Source organism: Pseudophryne corroboree, chromosome 9 (assembly GCF_028390025.1).
Source record: "Pseudophryne corroboree isolate aPseCor3 chromosome 9, aPseCor3.hap2, whole genome shotgun sequence".
Classification (NCBI taxonomy): Eukaryota; Metazoa; Chordata; class Amphibia; order Anura; family Myobatrachidae; genus Pseudophryne; species Pseudophryne corroboree.
In genome coordinates this window covers 243673997-243701662 of record NC_086452.1, presented here as the reverse complement: position 1 = coordinate 243701662, position 27666 = coordinate 243673997, and positions in this window count along the sequence as shown.

The window sequence follows — 27666 nt, the reverse complement described above, 5'->3', positions numbered from 1 at the left end:
AGCTTCACATGACGATGGAAGCCCTCATCCTTCCACTAGAAAAATGAAGAGAGTTAAGCTGGCAAAAGCACAGCAAAGAACTGTGCATTCTAAGATGGTATCACAAATCCCCAAGGAGAGTCCAAGTGTGTGATGTCTGACCTTTCCAACACTGGACGGGAAGAGGTGGCTCCTTCCACCATTTGCATGCCCTCTGCATGTGCTGGAAGGAGCACCCACAGTCCAGTTTCTGATATTCAAATTGAAGATGTCACTGTTGAAGAACACCAGGATGAGGATATTGCTGTTGCTGGCACTGAGGAGGAAGTTGACGATGAGGATTCTGATGGTGATGTGGTTTGTTTCAATAAGGCACCAGTGGAGACAGTTGTTGTCAGTGGTATGAGAAAGCCCATTGCCATGCCCAGGCAAAATACCAAAAAAGCCACCTCTTCGGTCTGGAATTTTTTCTCCACAAATCCGGACAACAGGTGTCAAGACGTGTATTGCCTTTGTCAATCCATAATAAGTGGGCGTAAGGACATTAACCATGTAGGAACATCCTCCCTTATACATCACCTGCAGCACATTCATCAGAAGTCATTGTCAGGTGACAATTAAATTAAATTAAAGTGAAGTACATTGTCAAATATGTGCTGTTTGGGGCCTATGTTTTAAAACTGTCATCCTGTCTGCCACTGCAGTGCAAATCCTAGATGGACCAGGTGTTTATGCCGAACACTTGTGTCACTTAGCTTAGTCACCCAGCAACCTCAGTGCACCTCTTTTTTTTTTTTTTTCTTGCATGATGTGCTCTTTGGAGCCTATTTTAAAAAAAATGCCATCCTGTCTGCCACTGCAGTGCCACTCCTGGATGGGCCAGATGTTTGTGCCGCACACTTGTGTTGCTTAGCTTAGTCACCCAGCGACCTCAGTGCATCTCTTTTTCTTTCTTTGCATTATGTGCTTGTTGGGGCTTAGTTTTTAAATCTGCCATCCTGCCTGCCACTGCAGTGTCACTCCTAGTTTTAAAAACTGTCATCCTTTCTTTTTCTACAGTGCAATTCCTAGATGGGCCAGGTGTTTGTACCGCACACTTGTATCACTTAGCTTAGTCATCCAGCGACCTCGGTGCACCTCTTTTTTTTCTTTGCATAATGTGCTCTTTGGGGCCTATTTTTTAAAACTGCCATCTTGTCTGCCACTGCAGTGCCACTCCTAGATTGGCTAGGTGTTTGTGCCGCACACTTGTGTCACTTAGCTTAGTCACTCAGAGACCTCTGTGTACCCTTTTTGTTTCTTTGCATAAAGTGCTCTCTGGGGCCTATTTTTTAAATATGCCATCCTGTCTGCCACTGCAGTGCCACTCCTAGATGGGCCAGGTGTTTGTGCCACAAACTTGTGTCGCTTAGCTTAGTCATCCAGCGACCTCGGTGCAACATTTTGGCCTATAAACAATATTTTGAGGTGTGTGGTTTTCAGAATAGACTGGAAATGAGTGTAAATGAATGTTATTGAGGTTAATAATACAGTATAATCAAAATTACCCCCAAATTCTGCAATTTTAGCTTTTTTATGAGCTAACATGGATAGTGGCAGGTAAGCCAGCAAGAAACAGCCTCCATACTACCCTAGGTACATCCTAACAGAGCAGTTGTATTTGTGAGATTGTCCATCCAGCTGCCCTCATGCAATTCTATAAGGTATCTGGAACTTCCATGTTTTTAGGGGACCATCCCAAATAACAGTATGTATAATGAAAGTTCCACAAGAGTTAAATAATCTAAATGAATGTAGCAAGTGTTATTGGTAGTTATTAAAGTAGGCACAGGTAATAATGTGTTACTTGACATTCTTTAGATACTGTAGTATTGCAAGAGAAAATAATAAAAACATATAATTCCTATATCAGGTAATCAAATTTAACTGATGTGGCAAGCAGAAAATATATTAATTTAGTGTTCTGCTGTAATGTACCTTTCTCATGGTTTATCTGGAACAAAGTATATCCTGTGAGATGGCTAGCACAGAAGGTTTCCAGAAATTTAGGGCCTAATTCAGACCTGATCACTGTGCTGCAAATTTGCAGAAGTCTGCGATCAAATAGTTGCCTCCCAAGGATAGTGAAAACCCGCCCTGCGCAAGTGTGTTAATGCATGTGTTCCTTTTCTCCAGGGGGTTCACTACAGTGTACTCAGTGCAGTACACCCTCCCTGCTCTTGGGTAGCATGGAGGCTGTTTCTTGCTGGTTTACCTGCCATTATCCATGTTAGCTCATCTATTTGGAGATTGTCAGGGTCTCTTTTGCTTTCTGCTGTAAAGATGATGGTGTCAGATGCCTTTCTGCCTGTTCCGGCTAAGTTTCTAGTCTACCTCCTTTTTTCATTCACTTGCCAAGTCTGGGTGCTGTGGCTCCTGGGGTCTGGTGCTTCTGTTGCAGCTGGGAACTGCAATTATCTTGCATACTGTTGCTGCTGTCAATGGTTTACAGGGTTCGGCTCCCCTTGGCATTGGTATTGCATGCCTCCAGCAGCTCTTCTATTATTCTGTCTGATCATGTCTCTATCATAAAACATGTTCCCATGACTACCGATAGCTGAGAATCTCCAGGTTTTTCTTCAGTGGTGCATTGCTCCTGGGTGTGAGTGTGACTCCCTGTGCTGGCATCCTTTTCCACTTCAATTATCTTCTATCCCCAATGGGGTCCCTCTTACAATGCCAAGATGCACATCACTGACATATTGTCTTGGTGTTTTATCTGCTGCAGCCCTGCTGATACTGGAGTCCCTCTGGGACACTTACAAGTTCTGTTTTGGGCTATACATTGTGTGCTGGACATTATGGTAACTCCTCCCCTGTACTGATGTTGCTACTGGATTCTCTCCTGCTACCAGGTTGGTTCCCTGTTAATTTTCCTTTGTGACCTGTGATGCAGTTATTATCCATTGGGTCAATTTTACATTGTGGTATTGTTTACATTTCTGTCCCAGGAATTTGCCTGTGTATATTCCTGCTGGTTATTGTTGAGTCAACTTATCCTTGTACCCTTACCCTCTCTGTTTTGGAAAACATCGTGAGTAGTCGTGCTGCTGGTGTTGCCGCTTAATTCTAGGAATTAATGAAGCAATCGCCGACTGCGAATAGTCGCAGCCTGGCACCCAAACAGCAGGCTGTATGGCAGCATGTTGCATGGCAGCATGGCTACATCTGTACATTAAATTAATTTGTACCCGCTTCCATTATAGTCTATTAATTAATAATAAAATGTTTGTGGCAAATATTAACATAATATTAATTTGTTGACATTTTTGATTATTGACATTTTGTAACAGGGACATTGAGACAACTTATATTAATTCTACCAGAAGTTTTTAATTTAAATAATAATAATAATAATAATAATAATAATAATATACATGTCAAGTGCCCTGCCTCCTGAGTGGCATCCGCTGTCCTCCAGAGCTCTGTGCCACCTGCCATCTTGCCACCCCACACTGTGAGCTGCTACTGCTGCGGCGGGCGAAGTGGCCTTTCCTGACAGCGGCTGCTACCCGCTCTGTGGACGCGGCGCCCGGCGGCCCTGGTGCGTCCCCTGTTAACAGCCATCCCAGCACATAGCAGTCCCCGAGGGTGCTCCACAGGGCAGACGATTACTGCTAGGGAGGGAGAAAGACTTCACATCAGGCTGCAGTCTGTAATGTGGTCTGTGGCAGGGCTGTATATGCTTACTGCTGTCTCTCACTGATAAGCCCCTTCACCTCCGCAGTGGTTTATCTGAGGTGCTTCTATCAGGGTCTATTGTTTCTCCCTCCCCACCTCTACCGTCCGTAATAATATAGGTCTCCGCGGCAGCATCACAGATCATACTGATATAAAGGGAATACCTGGATGTTTATAGGGGGGTTTTGCACTACTTGACACCCGGACACCTACTGTAGAGTACCCAAGTACATTATACTCTGCTGAGCTGTGCAGTTTGGGCCCCAGTGGATAGTTTATGTTAGTGGCAAAATGCTACCTGGCAGCCATTTTGTCCATTACCTAGTGGAATATCCCTTCCCCTCCCAGAGGCTTGCATCTGATCCCTGGCTGGACCGTGGCAGGCGCCCCCTGTCTGTTTGCATCTTGGAGAAGCTCAAGGGGACGAATGGTGTATTCATCCAAACGGCTGTGGCACTCATTTGTACCACTGGTAGTGAGTACATTTGTTTTCATTACTATCTCTACCGTTACTCTCTGGACATTTCACAGACCTCGAAGTGGATATTTGACCCATATTTACTGCTCTATGACAATCTTCCAAAGCAATGACGAGCCAATAAGGTGCACTTAAATTGCGTTACATGGCTGACCGAACCTACTGATACTTAGCCCTGTGTCACCAGCTGGGATTACCACTTCCCTCCTCCATTTCTGATAACCGTCTGTTTCGTTTTGAATCTGCTCATATCTTATGGTTCAAAAGAATAAGAAATCTCAACAGACTTCAGTTAATTTTTTTGGGAATAAGTCTAAAGGCGTCCAGAACCAAATATCATCCCCTGCATCTCCTTTCTTCCCTAACTCTTCAGACACGGGTATTGACCAACAAATTCAAGCAGTTATGATGGGACTTCTTAAAGGTGTACAGACATCCTTTAAGCAAGAACTTTCTAAGGCAATCTCGGAATTCAGAGCAGAGATTACATCTCTTGGCGATAGGATGGACTCTTTGGAAACAAAGATGGATGAACTCTTCCATTCACAACAATGCTGACAACAACTGATAAGAAGATCTCCCGGCTTCATCTGGCAGTCGAACTATTAAAGGAATGGCAAGAGGACCAGGAGAATCGTTCTTACCGTAATCATCTCAGAATACATAACGTGATGGAGTCGATTCAGAGTTCTGCATTACCGGCCTTTCTACAAGACTTCTTTCAATTCTTAGTACCGGACCTTACTGTCAAGGAATGTCTCTGTAATAGGGCACATAGAGCCCTACACTGCAAACCTTCTGCTTCTCAACCTCCAAGAGATAGAACAGTCCGTCTTCATTACTATCGCTCCAGAGAAAAATCTTATCTTTGACCTGAGACTCTCAGGAAATATCTTTCCAAGAGATGGAACTGCAAACCTTTCAAGATCTAGCCCCTTTGACGATTCAGAAATGCAGAGATCTGCAACCGGTCATGAAAATTTTATGCTATCACCAAATTCGTTATTGTTGGGAATTCCCTTTTATGCCACAAGTTTTTGCCAAGAACTCTGTTCATGCTGTAAAAACTCTACCTCAAGGACAGGAATTGTTGTCTAAACTTGGTATCTTCCCAAATGTGGCCTCTGTTCCCTTTGCTTCTGCTGCCTCTCTGAAGCCACAGCGTTCCCGGACCCCACTCCCGGAATGGTCGAGAGTGACCCGCACTCACGATACAGATTGTGCTCCCACTTGAAACCTGAGGTTATGATTGAGGCATGTAGTAGATTATGTTTTTGTTTCCCCTTATGTTCCCACCTCCCCTATTCCCCCCCCCTCTCCCGCCCAGTTTCCAGTTTGACACAGGTTATTGACCCTATAAAAGGGCTTAGCTTTATTGTTCTGGCTGCTGTCGGATTACTGAGGTTTGGGTTCACAATGCCATGTTGCATATTTCTTCCACGACCCCCATGCTCCCTTTATTGATGTTTATTGTTCTCAGTATACAATTTTCAGAAATGGTCCTGCTAAGGGACCTTTCTTTACAGGGATTCTGCCTTTGTTGACACCTTTTCTTCCAGTCTTTTTCAACTTTCCTTTCCTTGTTAATTTTTTTTCTTTCTTTCTTTCTCTTCTTTCTGTTTGTTTCTGTGGGGTGGTCCTCGAGAGGCCTGGTTCTCCTATTGTTTTTTTTTTATTGTGTTTCCTGCATAGAGACTCAAATAATGCCTTCTTATGGCCCTTAAGTTGTTATCTATTAATGTAAATGGACTTAATTCGACCAAAAAACGCAACATAATGTTGAGTGCATGCAGAAGGGAGAAGGCCAATATTGTGTTTCTTCAAGAGACTCACTTCACAGGCCTCCACTCGAAGCTTCAGGGTAAACAGTTCACTCAAACCTTTTTTGCATCTGCTAACTGTAAAAAATGGAGAGTTGCCTTTTTACTTCATCGTAAAATTCCATTTGTGCACAAAAAAAACTGTGTCTGACCCAGAAGGGCACTATATAATGGTTGGTGGCACTATCCGCTCAGAGACCCTGACCTTAATTTCAGTTTATGCCCCTAATCAGGATCAATCTCAGTTCTTTACTTCACTATTCCGACATGTTGGTAGGGTTGCACAGGGACATATAATTTTAGGAGGGGACTTTAATGCTGTACTTGACCCGCTTATTGATAGATTCACCCCTATTCCTCGTAAAACAGCTGCTCCTTCAGACAAGGCCTCTCGTATCCTTCTCTCCTCCCTCTGAAAGTATAATTTATGCGAGTCCTGGCATTTGAAACATGCTCTGGACAAAAGACTATACTAATTTCTCTGCCCCATAGAAGGGAGACAAGACAAAAGAAATCCTTTTCGGGAGCACTCTTAATTGAAAATGGTAATAATGATGAATCAATATGTAGTGAAGTGATATGATGATGAATAATCTAAAACTTAACTTTTATTTTATTCCATTAAAATATCGACCTAGGTGGTCCAAACATATTAAATATCTATTAATCAGAAATAGAAGAGAGAAAGAGGTGAAATATAGATTAGATGAATGAAGGTGAGCAGATTAGAACTGCCCCACCAGTGTTTTCACATGAAGATATAGGTGATCATCTTGGTGATATCCACAGTGCCTGGTATTCCTAAGTGGTCCCCCTTCAAAGTACTAACCAGGTCTATCCTATCAGCTTCCGAGATAGAAGATCGGGCTACTCTCAGGATAGTACGACCTTGAATAATGAAGATGACATATGAAGGAAGAGAGAACCCACTTCTGCTGTCTGTACTCTGCCTGCTATACGTCACTGGATAAATTGGCCCCAGGCTTTTCCAGATGAGAGAGTGTTGGAAAAGAGAACCATCACCAGTTTTTGACTAGGGGAAGATCATGAATTGGTTGATCTGCCTCCCCTTAGAATCAAGGCAGAAGGAAGAAAGGAACACTTCTCCTTTCTGTTGTGATAGCCAAGTATACGCTGGGAAGGGCAGAACCCAAGCCAGCACAGCTATCAGCCAGATGAGAGAGTGCTAAGAAGAGATAGAGCTCTGATAAATAATCAGAAATGTATAATTGTTTGAACTAATTCATTCAAATAACATAGCTAATCTCCTCTTATTCTCCTATGCCAAAGTGCATAAGAATAATGCAGTGATTTTCATATACAGGAAATCAATTAATGTTCACACACTTTTTCTGATTAGATTATATCCTGAGATCCAGGATATAATCTAATCAGAAAAAGTGTGTGAACATTAATTGATTTCCTGTATATGAAAATCACTGCATTATTCTTATGCACTTTGGCATAGGAGAATAAGAGGAGATTAGCTATGTTATTTGAATGAATTAGTTCAAACAATTATACATTTCTGATTATTTATCAGAGCTCTATCTCTTCTTAGCACTCTCTCATCTGGCTGATAGCTGTGCTGGCTTGGGTTCTGCCCTTCCCAGCGTATACTTGGCTATCACAACAGAAAGGAGAAGTGTTCCTTTCTTCCTTCTGCCTTGATTCTAAGGGGAGGCAGATCAACCAATTCATGATCTTCCCCTAGTCAAAAACTGGTGATGGTTCTCTTTTCCAACACTCTCTCATCTGGAAAAGCCTGGGGCCAATTTATCCAGTGACGTATAGCAGGCAGAGTACAGACAGCAGAAGTGGGTTCTCTCTTCCTTCATATGTCATCTTCATTATTCAAGGTCGTACTATCCTGAGAGTAGCCCGATCTTCTATCTCGGAAGCTGATAGGATAGACCTGGTTAGTACTTTGAAGGGGGACCACTTAGGAATACCAGGCACTGTGGATATCACCAAGATGATCACCTATATCTTCATGTGAAAACACTGGTGGGGCAGTTCTAATCTGCTCACCTTCATTCATCTAATCTATATTTCACCTCTTTCTCTCTTCTATTTCTGATTAATAGATATTTAATATGTTTGGACCACCTAGGTCGATATTTTAATGGAATAAAATAAAAGTTAAGTTTTAGATTATTCATCATCATATCACTTCACTACATATTGATTCATACATTATTACCATTTTCAATTAAGAGTGCTCCCGAAAAGGATTTCTTTTGTCTTGTCTCCCTTCTATGTAGTTAATCTACAAAAGTTTTTTTGGGAGCACCACCAATAAATAAGGTGCTTTTAAAGGATTTGAATATTGGCACCGCCTATATTGGTCATTTTCAGATTTTTCTATATTTAAGTGTGGCTTTACTGTACACAGCTAGTGCGGAACTGACAAACCATAATTTCTCTGCCCCACATCAACTTTACTCACGTATTGACATGATACATGTATTCCAATCTCTAACGTCCCTGATCACAGATGCTGGGATTGCACCATTCACGTGGACTGATCACTCAGGACCATATATTTTACTAGACATCTATTATGCCCCCAGGGGAAATCCAAAATGGCATCTGGATGACTCTATGTTACAAGACCCATCCACTCAAGCTGAAATTAAAGTAGCTATTTAGCACTACTTTACAGACAACACCTCTCCTGACATTTCTCCTGGAATTTTCTGGGAGGCACATAAAGGCACTCTTAGAGGTCAATTGATGGCCAAATCCTCTGCTGTCCAACAAAAAGCTGCACTGGAAATAGCATCACTACAATCTGAAATTGCTACCCTAGTTTCTCAACATAAACAATCTCCCTGTGCCTCTCTGCTCCAGTGTATAGACAATCTTAGAGGTCAATTAAATGCTCTCCTATCCCACCATGCAGCAATTAATTTACAAAAATTGCGCCAGCATATTTATGACAAAGCTGACAAGATTGATACTATTTTAGCAAACAAACTGCGATGTAAACAAGCTTTAGGTACAATTGATAAATTATATTCTAACAAATTGGGGTCCTTTACTTATGATCCTAAGGTGATGGTGGATGAATTCAGGGACTATTATACCTCCCTATACAATCTTTTAGACTCTACCCCTTCCTCCCCCACTGGGTCTAAGGGAATATGTTCATACCTTTCGATGGTTCCACTGCCCTGTGTTACAGATGACCAGCTCTTAGACTTGAACAAGGTTATCTTGATAGATGAAACTATTGCCACTATTAAGTCTATGAGATCCTCAGATGCCCTGGGCCCTGATGGGTTTACAGCTGACTATTACAAATTATTTGCTGCAGACATAGCCCCGCATCTCACTTCCCTCTTTAATAATGTTCCAGAAGGGGCATTGTTTGCCCCAGCTACAATCCAGGCTGATATTGTGGTAATCCCAAAACCTGACAGAGACCCTACACTATGTCAAAACTACAGACCTATTTCCTTGATAAATGTCGACCTGAAGATATACGCCAAGACTCTAGCTTCTCGACTGGCTTCTCTTCTTTCTCGGCTGATTCACCCAGATCAGGTGGGATTCATCCCAGGGCACCAAGCGCCTGACAATACAAGGCAAACCATTGATCTGATTCACTCCATTCATAAATAGATTTGACCGAATCTTGTGGTCTTTTGCCTTTGAAGTCCTACAAAAATTTGGTTTATCTGGAAGAATCTATGAGGTAATTTCAGCATTATATCATTCCCCCATAGCGAGGGTCTCTGTCAACCAGTCCTCCTCTCCTACTTTCAGGATTGCCAACGGTACTAGACAGGGTTGTCTACTCTCACCTCTGACCTTTTCCCTAATAATGGAACCACTAGCGGCAAGGATCCATTATAACGTTGCGATCACAGGGGTAAAGACGGGTCTTAAAGAACATACACAAGCATTATATGTGGATGATGTCCTATTTTCTATTTCTGATTCTGCTCAATCTATGGCTCCACTCTTTTCTGAAATAAATACTTATTCTGTACACTCCGGTTATAAAATCAAAGCTAGTAAGACAGAAGTTCTCGATTTTTATGTTCCAGCCAATACTAAACATACTTTTGAAGACTCGTTTCTGTTTGCATGACATAAACAAAAAATTAAGTATCTAGAAGTTTTTCTGACTCGCAACTATCACCAGCTCTTCCAAGCTAATTTTCCTCGATTATTAGACCAAATCAAGTTGGATCTCCAATTATGGACCAACCAATTCATCTCCTGGATTGGCCGTGTGAATTCGGTGAAGATAAACGTGCTTCTTTGGCTTTTATATCTTTTTTAAACCCTCCCTATATACATCCCTCCTTATGTATTCAAATTCTTGCAATTTTATACGTCTCACTTTGTTTGGGCTGGTAAAAGCCCTAGGGTAAAACTGAGTGTTTTGCAATGTCCTTCTTGGAGTGGAGGTTTGGGTGTTCCAGACTTCCAAAAATATTATTTAGCAGCTCAACTTGCCCATGGTATGCAATGGTGCAATACTGAGGTGGGAAAGGTCTGGGTTGATATTGAGGCAGATGACCTAGGTCTCGCCTCGAATTCTTCGTTACTGTGGCTCCCTAAATCACATCTCCCCAGATCTGTGCTCTCTCACCCATTAGTTTCATGTACCTTGTATATCTGGGATTACGTCAATAGATGTTATGCACACCAGTGCCTGCAGGAAAGTACTGGTGTCAGAACTGTTATGCACTCCAGTGTCTGCAGGAATGTACTGGTGTTTGAACTGTTATGCAAAACAAATGGACTCACAGACAAACTGGGGAATATGACATAACGTACACAGAAGGTAATAGGGTAACAAAATACACACAAAGTGAACAGAGAAGCCCAGAGGCTAAGGAACTGGGTATCTCCTTTGTATTAGAACTGCACAGATGGAAAAAGCAAGATGTTGTGTTTTAATACATAGAGAACCCGAAATGCTGTTGCTAAGGGCAACAGCAAAACCCTAAAGGGTTACCAACGGGTGTGGCAGTAAACTCCTTGGTCAGAGATGGAATGATAGACACAAGGAGAGTCTCCACAATCCTATTTCTCACTTGCAGTGCACAGGTTTTAGCTTACTGCCACTAAACTGACCCCTGACACCTAGCACAGTGAGACAGGATTAGACAGGCAAGTCTTAGAATACAGCCGCAAACTTGCTAAGTTCACAGAGTGGTAACAGAACCCCAGCAAGCTAAACGACTGACTCCAGTCTTACTGCTAGGTCTGGATTGGCAGAGTGTAATACCAAATCCCCAGGCCTATTTGCAGTAAGCAACAAACAAATACAAAGCTACACAGTACTGGCTAACTTTCATGAACTGACTAACCAACAAAGATTCAGCAGCATCTGCTTACCCTGAAAAGAGGCCTTATAAAGCAGGTGCTGTCCACGCCCCACTCAGACCTCACAGACTGTGAGCACAAAAACCAGCACCGGATCCCCTGCCGTGCACAGAGCCTATAACCACTGCACAGCAAAAGACCCGAACCGGAGTATCAGCTGCGCTCAGGTTACTCCACTAGCACTTGTCTCCCGGTTGCCATGACGACGTGGCAGCACAGGGCAGGAGACCCTAACAGTACCCCCCCTCTGACGAGGGGTCAAAGAACCCCTACCACCGGGTTTATCGGGGAACTGCGAGAAGAAAGAGCGTATCAGTCTGGGGGCATGAAGATCACAACTGCGCACCCACGACCGCTCCTCCGGGCCATACCCCTTCCAGTGCACCAAAAATGACAGCCGACCCCGAACCACCTTGGAGTCAAGAATCCTTTCAACAACAAACTCCCTCTGGCCACGTATCAGAAGAGGGGAAGGTCTTCCACTGGAAGAAGGATTACTAATCGCCCGTTTTAAAAGGGAACAATGAAATGTTTTATTGATACCCAAAGAGCGGGGCAGATCTAACTGAAATGCCACCGGATTGATAACCCTGGTGATCTTATAAGGGCCGATGAACCGGGGCCCTAACTTATGAGATGGCTGTCTCAACTTCAAATTCTTGGTAGACAACCAGACGAAGTCTCCTAATTTGAAGCTGCAGGGTCTTTTCCGCTTATCAAAAACCCTTTTGGTCACTAATGACACAGACACAAGGGCTTTCTTCACTTTCCGCCAAATACCTCTAAGGACCGAAACCACAGAGGAACCACCAGGCGTGGAGTCCACGGGGTCAAAAGAATTGGCCTTAGGATGATGCCCATACACACAAAGGAAGGGAGAGATCCCTGTAGCAGAGTGAGCCGCGTTGTTATAGGCAAACTCCGCCATGGACAGATGAGCAACCCAGTCAGTCTGACACTTGGAGACATAACACCTGAGGAACTGCTCCAAGGACTGGTTCACCCTTTCAGTCTGCCCATTAGACTGCGGATGGTAGCCTGACGACAAGCTGACAGAAATCTGGAGATCGGAACAAAATGCCCTCCAGAATTTGGCCACAAACTGGGATCCGCGGTCAGAGACCACATCAAGTGGCAACCCGTGGAGACGCACAACATGCAGCATAAATAATTCAGACAGGCGTCTGGCTGATGGCAGCCCAACCAGTGGAACGAAGTGCGCCATCTTCGAAAACCTGTCAACGACAACCCAGATGGCTGTCATCCCCGAGGATTTGGGCAAGTCCACCACAAAATCCATTGAAATGTGGGTCCATGGCTTAGATGGGATAGAGAGTGGATGTAATGGGCCAACAGGAACCCCTCTAGGAGTCTTATTTCGGGCACAGATGTCACATGCCCGAACCCACTGATCCACATCCTTAGCCACCGAAGGCCACCACACCGCCCTAGATAGCAACTCCCGAGTTCTGGCAATACCCGGGTGACCTGCCGACTTCTTGGCATGGAATTCCAGGAACACTCGCTGTCTTAACCTAGGAGGCACAAACAAAAGACCTACCGGAAGGTCTGGAGGAGCCTGCTCCTGTGCTCTAAGGACTAATGATAAGAGGTCCTGGGTAATGCCCACTTTAATACATGATGGGGAAACAATGGGCAAAGGCTCCTCGGTGGTCTCCTGGATTGGAGCAAAACTCCGCGAGAGCGCATCAGCCTTGATGTTTTTTGACCCAGGGCGATATGTTATCAAAAAATTAAAGCGAGCAAAAAACAAAGCCCATCGTGCCTGCCTGGCATTGAGACGCTTCGCTGACTCTAAATATGCCAGATTCTTATGGTCAGTGAGAATTGAGACCACAAACTTAGCCCCCTCAAGCCAGTGTCTCCACTCCTCGAGTGCATCCTTAATAGCCAACAATTCCCGGTTACCCACGTCATAATTCATCTCGGCAGGCGAAAATTTACGGGAAAAGTAACTACAGGGATGAAGGCGATTATCAGACACTCCCATCTGAGAAAGCACTGCCCCAATACCCATCTCAGAGGCATCCACCTCCACCACAAAAGGACGCTCTGGATCTGGGTGTCGCAGCACCTTGGCCGAAACAAATGCCCTTTTGAGACGGGCAAAAGCCGCTTTAGCCTCACAAGACCAGTGAGCAACATCCGCCCCTTTCTTAGTGAGTGCCACCAAGGGCGCCACTATAGACGAAAATCCAGCGATAAATCGTCTATAAAAATTCGCAAAGCCCAGGAAACGCTGAAGCGCCATCAAACTAGTGGGCTGCACCCAATCCAGGACTGCCTGTACCTTGGAACCCTCCATTTGGAAACCTTCTGGGGAGATAATATATCCTAGAAATGCGATTTGCTGAACTTCAAATTCGCACTTCTCCAGCTTCGCCCCAAGCCGGTGGTCTCTGAGTTTCTGGAGGACTAAGCGTACATGCTTCCGATGTTCCTCCAGGGAATGGGAGAAGATTAGGATGTCATCTAAGTATACAACTAAGAATCTATCCAAATATTCCCTGAGCACATCATTCATGAAATCCTGGAAGACTGCCGGGGCATTACAGAGCCCAAAAGGCATCACCAAATATTCATAATGCCCTGAGTGGGTATTAAAGGCAGTCTTCCATTCATCCCCCTCTCTTATTCGGATTAGATTGTACGCACCGCGTAGGTCAATCTTAGAAAAAATGGTGGCAGTACGAAGCTGGTCAAACAAGACCGAAATGAGAGGCAGTGGGTATGAGTTTTTAATCGTGATACGGTTCAATTCCCTGAAGTCGATGCAGGGTCGCAACGAACCGTCCTTTTTACCCACGAAGAAGAACCCCGACCCAACTGGAGACTGTGACGGTCTGATAAATCCCTTAGCCAAGTTCTCCTGAATGTACTCTGCCATAGCCTGAGTCTCAGGACGTGACAGGGAGTACAACCTGCTCTTGGGAAGCTTAGCATTTGGCAACAAATCAATGGCACAGTCACAGGGGCGATGGGGAGGTAGTACCTCTGCAACTTTTTTGGAGAACACGTCCGCAAAATCTGCATAACACCCTGGCAATCCTGGCAAACTTAGCTGCGAGAGCCTGACTGGAAGGCTCAAGCAACTCCTGAAACAATCAGTACCCCAACTAAGAATCTCCCTAGAGACCCAGTCAAATTGAGGATTGTGGGCCCTTAACCAGGGTAACCCCAACACCAATGGGGCAAAAGTACAGACAGTCACATAAAAGGACAATTTTTCAGAGTGTGTGGCTCCAATAAACAAAGAAATCTGGCTAGTGCAAGAGGTAATTTTACCTTGGGATAATGGTTCCCCGTTTAACCCACAAATCTCAATTTCCGATGCCAAGGGTACTAAGGGAACAGAGTGTTTCAGGGCGAATTGGCGGTCCATAAAAACCCCGTCGGCCCCACTGTCCACAAAGGCCTCAGTCTTGACAGTTTGACCGAGGATCTTCAAGGTCACCGGAATGATAAAAGTCTTCTTGGGAAATTCTGACTTCTGGCCTGACAGGATATTTCCCATCACCCTCAGGCCCTGAAGTTTTCCGGCTTTTCTGGGCATGATACTACCACATGACCTTTATTCCCACAGTACAAACACAACCCCTGCTGTCTCCTCCGCGTCTTCTCACGCGAGGAGAGGCGGGTAGCCCCAATCTGCATAGGCTCCTCAGAAAATTCCTCAGAGTCTGAGGTTCCCTTGGGAAGGAAGGAAATCTCAGTCTCCCTTTCAAGCCTACGCTCTCTCAGCCGTCTATCCACCCGGATGGATAACTGCATGAGCTGATCCAAGCTATCAGGCAAGGGATATTGTACCAGTTGGTCCTTTATCTGGTTAGAAAGACCTCTTCGGTACTGGTGTCTCAGGGCTGGGTCATTCCACTGGGTATCATGGGCCAACCTCCGAAACTCCGTACAGTAAACCTCAACTGGCCTTCGCCCTTGCTTAAGGATCGAAATCTGAGCCTCGGCTGAGGCCGTCTTGTCAGGGTCATCATACAACATGCCCAGTGCCGTAAAAAAAGCATCAACACTTTTAAGCGACGGACAGTCAGGCTGCAACCCATATGCCCAGACCTGTGGGTCTCCTTGTAGCAAGGAAATCACTATGCCCACCCGCTGAATCTCCGACCCAGAAGACTGAGGCCTAAGCCGGAAGTATAGCTTGCAGCTCTCCTTGAAACAAAAGAACTGCGAGCGATCTCCAGAAAAACGATCCGGGAGATTTACTTTCGGCTCCTTAACCCCTGCAGGTGCTGCTGCTGCGGGAGCTCCACCAGCAGCCTGGGAGGTGTGCATTTTAATGGACAAATCATTAAATTGTCGAGTCAGGACCTGCACCTGATCGACCACCTGTTGCAACGTATTTTGAGGGGTATGCTCCATATTCCCACAAAATTTCAACAGGAGTATTAGGCTGCTGAATATGTTATGCACACCAGTGCCTGCAGGAAAGTACTGGTGTCAGAACTGTTATGCACTCCAGTGTCTGCAGGAATGTACTGGTGTTTGAACTGTTATGCAAAACAAATGGACTCACAGACAAACTGGGGAATATGACATAACGTACACAGAAGGTAATAGGGTAACAAAATACACACAAAGTGAACAGAGAAGCCCAGAGGCTAAGGAACTGGGTATCTCCTTTGTATTAGAACTGCACAGATGGAAAAAGCAAGATGTTGTGTTTTAATACATAGAGAACCCGAAATGCTGTTGCTAAGGGCAACAGCAAAACCCTAAAGGGTTACCAACGGGTGTGGCAGTAAACTCCTTGGTCAGAGATGGAATGATAGACACAAGGAGAGTCTCCACAATCCTATTTCTCACTTGCAGTGCACAGGTTTTAGCTTACTGCCACTAAACTGACCCCTGACACCTAGCACAGTGAGACAGGATTAGACAGGCAAGTCTTAGAATACAGCCGCAAACTTGCTAAGTTCACAGAGTGGTAACAGAACCCCAGCAAGCTAAACGACTGACTCCAGTCTTACTGCTAGGTCTGGATTGGCAGAGTGTAATACCAAATCCCCAGGCCTATTTGCAGTAAGCAACAAACAAATACAAAGCTACACAGTACTGGCTAACTTTCATGAACTGACTAACCAACAAAGATTCAGCAGCATCTGCTTACCCTGAAAAGAGGCCTTATAAAGCAGGTGCTGTCCACGCCCCACTCAGACCTCACAGACTGTGAGCACAAAAACCAGCACCGGATCCCCTGCCGTGCACAGAGCCTATAACCACTGCACAGCAAAAGACCCGAACCGGAGTATCAGCTGCGCTCAGGTTACTCCACTAGCACTTGTCTCCCGGTTGCCATGACGACGTGGCAGCACAGGGCAGGAGACCCTAACAATAGAAAATACAAATTAGCTCCCAGTCCATATCGTTTATTCCCTTTATCCCATAATCCTGATTTCCCTCCGGGCTTGAATAGATCTTCTTTTCTGCACTGGAAGAGAGGTAATATTCTATATCTAAATGATATCACTAAAGATACTGGCTTCTCCTAATTTTCCAAAATTCAGGAATGGACTGAGATCCCCTCTGCAGATTTTTACCGATATTTACAAATAAGACACTTCCACTTTAAGGTGGGAGAGCTCCTTATTCAAAGGCCACTTACAGACTTTGAGACACTTTGTTGGAGGCACTCCTAAACCAAAGGCTTAATATCCACTCTTTCCGAACTGTTGGTTGGGGAGACATCTACCACAGGGGACTCTCATGAAATTGCCTGGGGGAAGGATTTGGACTCTGAACTGACTCTCGAAGAGTGGTTGGAGATCTAGGACAATGCTGCCTCTAGCACAAATTGGTCTATAGGTGATATTATGTACCCTCCCGGCTGCAAGCTATGTTTTCAGTTACCTACAACAGATGTTGAGGAGGGTGCTGTGAAGAGGGTAAATTTATGCATATCTGGTGGCAATGTCCTAAGATTACTAAACTTTTGAAGGCAGGGACGTGCAGTCAGGGGAGACAGGGGAGGCAGTGCCTCCCCTGTCATCAATGATTAAAATAATACAAAAAGATACATATGACACATATTCAGTGTCATATGTATCTTCTTTATATATTCTATTCATTTTAGGTTATTAAACTAGTTTGGGAGGCACTGATAACTAGTGCCTCCCGCTGATAGTGGGAACGGGGACAGAGCGGGGGGCGGGGCCAAATACTGGGCTGTAAAAGCCCATTCAAAAAAACACTGAAAGCGGCACTTCTACAAGTGCCTCGCTGACAGGGAAAGCACGCCCCTGCCAGCAAGGCACATGTGATTGGACAGCGGATCCAGTGCTGGATCCGCTGGTCCAATCACACAGTGGGACAAGGAAGGGACTCAGAGCTCTCCCTTCGCCACTGAGTACCGTGATCTGCAGCCAGAAGAACCGGCGCCCAGAGCCGGCCCTAGCTTCAGCTAGGTGCTGGCTCAGCAACCACTACTGCTCTGTGGGGCACCCGATGTTCAGGGCTGCTGGCGGCTCTGCTCTTGCATATCTGAGCGGAGCCACCTGCTGTAGCCCAGAGAGGGAGCGGATTGTGTGTGCCGCGGGTTGCCGCTGCTGGAAGGTCCCTGCCGGCAACCACTGTAGTGTTGTGGGCTCCCTGACCGCCGGCCCTTGCTCGCTACCGCTTCCTCCTCCTGCCATCCTGGAGCTGCCTGCTGAGACCATCCCGACCACAGCCTGCCAAGTTGGAACATCCTGCAGCAGCACCCAGCCAGTGTCCAGATCACCCCCGTGTCCAGGTGAGATGTGAGCTGAGGGGGGAGAGCATCGGGAATAGGCCAGCGCTATCACTCCTCTCTCCTGTCCCCTATGTCCTGTCCCTATCCACTCTGACCTTGCCCTGTCACCATATTGTGTTCCTGTCACTTCTCTCTCCTGTACCTTCTGTTCTGTCCTGTCCCTGCCCCATCTGTCCTGGTGCTGACACCTGTGTTCTAGCCCTGTCCATGTCACCTCTGTCCTGCCTTGCCTTTTGTTCTGCCATCACTGTCCAGTCCCTGTCACCTCTTTCCTGCCCTGTCACCTCTGCCGTGGTCCTGTCCCCTCTGTCCTGTGCCTGTCACCCCGCTCTCCTGTCCCCCCTGTCCTGATTCTATGACCTCTGCCCTACCACTGTCCTGTTCCCTCAGTCCTATCACCTCTGTACTGTCCTCACTGTATCGTCCCAGTCCCCACTGTCATATCCCTGTCCCCTCTGTCTCAGCGCTATCACCTCTCTGCCCTGTCCCTATCCTCTCTGATCCTTGCCCTGTCACCTCTGTTGTGTTCCTGTCACTCCTCTCTCCTGCCCCATCTGTCCTGGTCCCTCTCCCAGTCGTGCACTATCTCCCTTGGGAGGAGGGGGGGGCACCAGACAGAATCTTGCCTAGGGCATCAAATTGGCTAGGGCCGGCTTTGCTGGCGCCTCAAGAGTGGGACCCTTTCGGTAGCTCCTCGCCTCTCCTGAAGCTGGGTCAGTTGATGATCGTCGAGATAGTAAGCCATTTGCGGTTGCAGCGGGCATCGGCTCAGAGGCAGTAGCGGGCATTGGCTCGGTGGCGGTAGGGGTCATCGGCAGGATTCGGCGGACGTTATGGCTGTAGTGCCTCAACAGCCACTGACCTCACCGCACGCCACTGCTTGAAGGAGATTGTATTCCTCATTTCCACAGTTCTTGAAGTCCCCGTTCCCTATGACCCTAAATTTTTCCTTCTCCCACTGGGGTTTGTTGATGTGATGAGATATCAAAACAAACTGGCGCGACATATTATAAATGCTACTACATGTCAAATAGCAGCTTATTGGAAGAAACTCTCTTCTCCATCCTTAAACTCTGTTATGTCCCGTATTTGGTTAAATTATAAAAGGGAATATATGACGAGTATAATTAGAAATTCTGCCAAATCTTTTGATAAAGTTTGGAACCCTTGGTTGGCTTCTCAGCATGGCCCTTCCCCCTTTTTCCGCTAATACCCCACATGAGATCAAAATTAAATATCTGATTTTTTTTGGGGGGTTCTCTTTTGACCGTAGCCCTCCTCTCAGGGCCCCACATGGAATCACTTAACTTTTCTTCTTCTATTCTTTCTCTTTCTTTCTTTATTTCTTATGCCTTGTCCTGTCACGGTTCACTTTACCATTGTGTGTGGAATCTCTCTTCTTTCCGTAAATAAAATAGATCACTCAATTGATTATAATGACCTAGATTTATTACAAAGCTCTTTTGTTACATAAATATATGTATCTGTTATACACCGTATATACTCGAGTATAAGTCGAACCGAATATAAGCCGAGGCACCTAATTTTACCACAAAAACCTGGGAAAACTTATTGACTCGAGTATAAGCCTAGGGTGGGAAATGCAGCTCTAGCTGTACACAGCCCTCACACTGCCAGATATGCCCCCACAGTGCCAGATATGCCCTCATACTCCAGATATGCCCTCATACTGCCAGATTTGCATGCCCCCTCAGTGCCAGATATGCCCTCACACTGCCAGATATGCCCCCACAGTGCCAGATATGCCCCCACAGTGCCTGATATGCCCTCATACTGCCAGATATGCATGCCCCCTCAGTGCCAGATATGCCCTCACATTGCCAGATATGCCCCCACAGTGCCAGATATACCCCCACAGTGCCAGATATGCCCTCATACTGCCAGATATGCATGCCCTCTCAGTGCCACATATGCCCCCCAAGTGCCAAATATGCTCCCCCAGTGCCTGCTATAACTTACCCTCTGCCGCTCCCGTGTTGTCTTGTGAAGGAGGGACACAGAGGGCACAGCGCGCCTCTCCTGTATCCCTCCTGCGTCTCCGGCGGCCGCTGCTGGTCTGTTAAATTAAGTGCCGGTTCATGAGCCAATCAGAGCTCATGAACGGGTACTTCCTTTATTAGACCCACCGCTGCCTCCGGAGACACAGGAGGGACACAGGAGAGGCGCGCGCTGTGCCCTCCGTGGCCCTCCTTCCCACTGCACTGCACTGCCAGCACTGGCTCGAGTATAAGCCAAGGGGGCTTTTTCAGCAGAAAAAAAGTGCTGAAAAAGTCGGCTTATACTCGAGTATATATGGTATATCTGTTTGTATTGCACTGTGATCTCTTCAATAAAAAGCTTATTAAAAAAATAATAATAATATACATGCAATTAATTTGTATCATTTTCCATTTTATTATAAAGTCATCAATCCATAATTAGAGGTTATTGGTAAATACTAACTTGATATTTAAATGTTGACATTTTGATTGTTAAAATTTGTACCTGTCGACATTTCCACTGTCAACATTATGTACCAGCCAGCTTTTAGTACCTTAAAGGGTGTTTATTCTGGTGATACAAAGGAGCCCGGGACCAATACTAAATTAGCAGGTACAAAAGGAAATTACAGCTACTTACTACTGTTACTGAATAGTTACAATTTAATACCTTTGTAATGTGGATACATTTGTTCCACTACAAGTGGTTAGTGAAAAACATTGTTTCCAGAAGCATTTGTTGACTTCATTTAGTGTAACAAAATCTAAATAGCACTTTTAGTAAACACACCAATCACTTTTTGTATTAACACATTTGCTTTTTAACAATTTAAATTTTTGTGTACTTATTCGCATATGGTCTTTCAAAAGTGATATCAATGGTTCTTATTTCTTATTCATGTGTATTAACATTTTTTTTTAACATCAATAGTTTTTATTGAATTTTATATTGAATGCAAAAAGGGAATAAAAAAGGAGGGGGTACAGAAAAAAAGACCAGGGTGGGGAGGGATGTACACGTCAATAAAATGCAACTTACATATATAACAGATAGCATAACACTAAGTAGGTATACAGGTATCCTAGACATGTTAACAGTTTGAAATGCGCATAGGTAGTTCAATATGGATTCTCTACTCCATCTCTAGAAACCTGTGGGAATCGGTTGATAACATCATAAATGTAATGTCTAGTAAAAAAAAAAAATCAGAGGGGAAAGTATGGGAGATAGAGCACTCAGGAAGTAGAAGGTTCCTCATTCAGACTGAATTGTATAGGGGACGACAGCCCCGGGTGTGATATGAGGGTGGAGCCCTCCCCCTCCGTGACGTATTCATGCCAATGGAACCATTTCACCATGGGAGAGGAAGCAGAAGAGGAATAAGGCATACATTTGGTTTCCATAGTATAATGAAAATTAACTTTATGAAACACCTTTAGAACAGGTGGGACCGCCACCTGCTTCCAGGCTTGGGCCAGGGTAGCCCTTGCTGCTATACAGATGTGTCCCAACAAGTACCTCTGGGAGGATGATACCTCCAGGGGATACATATGTAGGAGAGCCAGATCTGGGGATGGGCTTAAAGATAGGCCTAGAACTTTATTTATTAGCGTAAATACTTCTGCCCAGAAAGTTTGGAGAAGGGGACATGACCAGAAAATATGGTATACATGCCCTATCTCTCCGCAATCTCTCCAGCATAGTGGTGAGCAGGAGGGCCAGAAGGTGTGCAGTCTGTCTGGGGTCAGATATAATCTATTCAGTAGTTTAACATGCATTTCTGAATGATTTAAACAGCGAGACATGCGAAATGTTAAGCGGTATAATTTCTCCCATTGTGACTCTGCTATGGGAATACCCAAGTCCCCCTCCCAGCGCCTCTGAGCATTAGACTTTTGGTATGGGACTAATGAGATGAGTGTGTTGTACCAATAAGTTATATCTTTAGTTGATGAAGATAATACTATGCGGGATCGGATAGACTGAGCCAGAGAGCTGGGGGGAGTTTGTACTGTGGGTAGGCTTTGGAACCAGTGTCTGATCTGGAAGTAGTGAAACAGTTCAGCACTTGGGAGGGAGAATTTATCGTGCAATTGGGCGAATGTAAGGAAGGTAGTTCCGTCCAATAAGTCTCCAAGGGTATGAATATTACAAGCAGTCCACATAGAGATATGTAAGTTGGGAATTAACTTACTCACTGCTTTAAGTGAAAGGGTCGTGTGGGGGGTAGTAATGCTAGGAAGTTTACTCATCAAATTATCCCATATTCGTAAGGAAGAAGCCGTAGAGGGAAGAACATTCAAACCATTTGGACGGAGGACCTTAGGAGTCCACAGCAAATCTGCTAAGGGGCATCTTATGCACCCGACCTCCTCAATGTGAGCCCAGAGGGGAGCGGGATTGGATATGTTCCAAGATTTCAATTGGGCAAGCACACATGCTTCCTGGTACATACTTAGGTCAGGCAATGCGAGGCCTCCTCTATGTCGGGGAAGAATCATTCTAGCGTGTGCCAGTTTTGGGGGGTGTGATTTCCATAGGTATTTCGTCAGAACCACTTTGCATTTATCAAGGTACGGTTTGGGAAAAGAATAAGGTATAGTGTGAAATAAATACATGAGTTTGGGTAGTAAGGACATTTTAAAGGCAGATAAACGTCCCAGCCAGGATATCTCATACAGCAACCACGAGGATGTCAGGGTCTGGAGAGTGAGTATCAGGGGATGTGTATTAACATTTTAACATACAGATGTAGCCTGGCTCATCGTGGCTACATTTTACCCCAATCGTGCCGTTAGGCCTGACCGCGTGTACGTCTGGAGCACGCACGCATCTTAGATGTGCACGTGCCCCATTTGCATTAATGGGTTCAGGCAAATGCCACAGCTCAGCACGGCTAGGCATGGGCATGCCTAGCTGAGCTGAAAGTGCACGTTTGCCGCAGATGTAGCTACGATGAGTATGAATACATCTGTATGGTCTTAAATTTGTAGAATATTAAATTGATTAAGTGTATTTCAATCTCTCTGTGCTCACTTCTTTTGCTTTAATTATACCTTTTGATAATTGAATTCAGCATTTCCTCTTTTTCATAAAGTTGAGGTGCCCAATATTTTCCTTTTCCTGATCAGAAGGCGTTCCCCATGGTTCTTGGGTCAAAAAGTTTAGTGGGCTAGGGTATGCCCAGGAGGCATGGCCAGGGGAGAAGCCAAAATTGTGAACAACATTGAGTCACATTATTATGACCACATCCTACATTTGACGTCGGCAGCAAATATCCCATAAAGTATGTCACGTGTCATGCACTGGCTTGGTGGGTGTAAAAGGTGTGTGATAGGCTATCTGCAGACTTTTCACTCATTATATGCTGTCATGGGTATTAGGGGCGATTTATCTGAGTTGCAAAAAGGGATGATTATTGGCTTTCTGGGCAAGGGTGGCAGTATTTATTAAACAGCGCAGTTTGTGAACTGTTTACATGCTGCTGTGTTGAAGGACTATCGTGACTGGACAAAAGGCACCATTGTTATTAACCATTGTGGAAACAGCGGAATGCCATGTGCCATTGATGTGAGTGGGGAACGTTGGCTACAGAGGTGTGTGAGGGCTGACCGACATGCTACAGTGAAGCAGCTCACCATCAAAATTAACCTGGAGACTGCCAGACCTGTGTCTACAATGACAGCTCATCCTGTCTAGCTGCGGTCCGTGCTGCACACGGCGGTTACTGTGGCTATTAGCTGGTGGTCATAATAATGTCATTTGACTGTGTATACTGTATGCCAGAACTGTCTCATTGCCCTTTATATGTCATCAGAGTTCATGCTCCACAGTTCATAGCTCCATAATATTTTTTTATATGGCATCAGAGAACTCCTCATGCACCTTATATGCCAGAGCTCCATGGTCATCTGCCACCAATGCCAACTCCCTTATCTCATTACAACAGTCAGAGCCTAAGGTAATGTCAGCAACCCTGAATCTGAGTCTGCCACAGAGGTAAGGTTAAGATTTCATGACACCAACCATCTGGGAATGGCAAGCCTTTTGGACAGATCTTGTGATTCCTGCACTGTCTGGAGAGAGCATTGATTCCTACAAGATAAACATGGCTGCAGTAAATAAAACTACCATGAGCCCCTCAAACATACCTAACATTTAATAAATAACCCTCCTTCTCACAAAGCTTTTTATGAATACAGTAGAAACCAACAAAGCTAAATAAGAACCAGATTGACCCTACTATTTTAATATATTGTAATACTGTACGTACATTTGGTAGATGTTTATTTCTTAATGCCACTAACAGTAACATTGATCTAATAATGTTTAATATGTTAGATTTCATTATTGACATCAGTAATATATTTCAAAAATGAAATTACAAATCATAGCAATAGAAAATCTTTTGGAGTTGGAGCTAGTTAAGATTTGTAACTTTTATTTACAATGTTTAAAGTGTTGTGTGTCATTAATGTTATAATTAATTATTGAATTATTGAATTTTTAGAAATTGTATAATCAGTAATTTTTAGTGTTTATTGTGAAAATCGGGATCCAGTCTTTAGGTCGACAAGACTTAGGTCGACAATGTATAGGTCGACCACTATTGGTCGACAGCAAGTAGGTCGACATGGTTTCTAGGTTGACAGGGACTCTAGGTCGAGATGTACTAGGTCGACATGCGTTTTTCACATTTTTTAAAATTTTTTGAACTGTTTCATACTTTACGATCCACGTGAACTACAATTGGGATTGGTAACCTGGCCCAAAGCAGGGCGAGCGAAGCAAGCCATGTGAGGGGACACAGTGCACTAATTGGGGTTCCCCATCATTGTATGGAGAAAAAGACATCAACAAAAGTGAAAAAATGCATGTCGACCTTTTGGCATGGCACCACGTGCAAGTCGACCTAGAGTCTCTGTTGACCTAGAAACCATGTTGACCTACTTACTGTCGACAAATAGTGGTCGACCTAGACACTGTCGACCTAAGTCTAGTCTATCTAACATACCACACCTGTGAAAATTATGCAGCATTTTATCAGAATAATATCCTTCTCTTTTTTCTTTCATTTTGGAAAGAACCTTAAGAAGTACATATAACTTTAATACAGCTTTTTTTTATTAACTAAAGATAATTCAAAGAGCAAAAAAAGTTATTGGTTTCCTCTAATCTTTAATTTCATCCTCAGCCTTTATGTAGCGTGAATTTAAGAAAAGAGAACCTTCTATAAGATCCTAAGTATAAAGACTTATAACAATATAACCTACTGTATAATGGAGAGCTATATTTTAAAACTTTGGGGACTATTCATCTTCACTTAGTTTTTACAAAAGCAGGTGAAAATTAACATTGGATATCTCCTAATTACCTTTCACTATGGATCTGGCCCGCTGTCCCCATACACTAGTATAAGGGTCTAAATTCATCAAGATCTGAAAATTTAATATAAAACTTAATTACAATAGAAAACTTAATTATCGGCGGCCAATAAATAGACCCCTATATGATGAATTAATGCCTTCTAATCAGCTGTTTTCTATTTTGTCCTCAATATTAATGAACTTGAACTTGTTTCAATCGAATAACTTAGTGTTAGTTAATATACTTGATTTTAATGTTTTACCTGTGAACTGAAAAAGCTCTCCTTGTTTCATATCAATATCATCCTGTTTTTAATTTGCATGGCTATGATATCAACAAAACTTCTGTCAATTCAAAAATTTGTTATGGGACACAGCAGAGAGAGTACCTGGACAGGAAAAAGGTTTCAACCATTTGTCTCAAAACATTCTGGCCAAACTCTAACAGTATAATGTAGATACATATAGCCACTGCATGTCACTCTAGGAGAAGAGAAAGATGTTGAGTCCACCACTTAATAATATCTAACAGAATACCACCATGATTATACACCTTTAACAGAGATAACCATTTTCCTGTACATGTAACATCATATTATAGTAGACAGAGATGTCAGCTTGATTATGCAACAAAAAAAGAGTACACACCTAATGGTGTACCTTCCATGGATGCCTGCATGATTATACACAAGATGAAGTGCCTACAAAAAATTAAAACTAGATAGCAAACCATGACAATATGCAAACACGATGGCCCTTTGTATAAAATCAATGTATTCATTGACAGAAAAGCTGCACATATGGTATGAGCTGAACTGTACAGTATGAGCAATAATCAAATTAGTTAATATCAGAAGTGCCTGTATATATATATATATATATATATATATATATATATATAATACTGTACTATACCAATTCAGCTGGCACTTCTTTATAATGGACAACTAGACCCATGCCTGTGTTCACAATATACATACTTATAATCTCTTTTTCACATCAAAATAATGTGTGTTTCTTGCAGTTCTTATTACATGGCCTCATGGCTGTCTTTTCATATGGGTTCAATGGTACTTTCCCAAGGGACCCAGAAGTCTAAGGGCCCTAGGCTGATAGCTGAGGGTCCCCTCCTTCCAGGGATACCATATTTTTGAAAATCGGCCCTGGGGAACCTGAGATATCCGACTTCTGAGCAGTGGTCCCCATCCGAGTCTGTTAATTGCTCTTCCCAGTCAGATATTTTGGGTTCTGTCTGACTTTCTGAGGGTACTCTATATTCAAAAAGCTGGGTCTCTTACCTTGGAAGCTTGTCTGTACTATGCCCACAACCAGAGATACCAGCCTTCCAGCAGCTGGTCCCTGCTACAGCTTCACACGTCTGGTTTGCAGCTTTATATTATCATCGGTGGACTGCTCTGACTCCTGAACTCTGATCCCCAAGTCCCAAGTACCTCCTGAAAGGTGGGAATCTCTAGTGTTTTACCCCATTGAAAGCTAAGAAATCTATTTCTGGGAACTGGAGATATCTCCAGTTAAGCTAACTGCCCTCCCACTGGAAAATGATGAATATTAAGCCTACTCCGCTGTTCACGCCTTTCCTATGTATTAAACACCCCCTATCACCTTGTAAGTCATGTACTGGCCCCCTTCATACAGCCCAATGCCCCCATCTACAGTTTACTGTTCACCCTCCTGCCCCATCTCCCACCATCTGTGCAGTAAAGGAGTACTTAGCAGAAATTACTGCTCGAGGTCCTACATGCTGAGCGTAAGATAGAACACCCCCTACCACTCACAGGACATCAAAGCTGCCGCTGATAACACCCCCACCCCTACCGCTGGAGGATTAGTAGGGGCCTCAGTGCATTGCTTTGCCCAGGGGACTACACTGCTGTTAATATGGCCCTGAATAACCTCTGTAATAAATGTTTGGACCGATATTGATTTTGTAAGCATATCATGCAAGCACATGGTGGTATGCTTTCAGGGCATTTAGCACCATGATTCTGGGTGACTAGATCACAGATCACCAAGAAGAGATCAGGAGCATACACAGAAGTCAATGCGTTTATCAGCTAAGAGCTATATCCCCTTTGTCCATACAAGGAATCTACACTTAGAAATCGTGATAGGTCATGGTGATTCATTTTCTTTAAGTAAAACCTAATTTCTCACTCTAAAAATCAATCT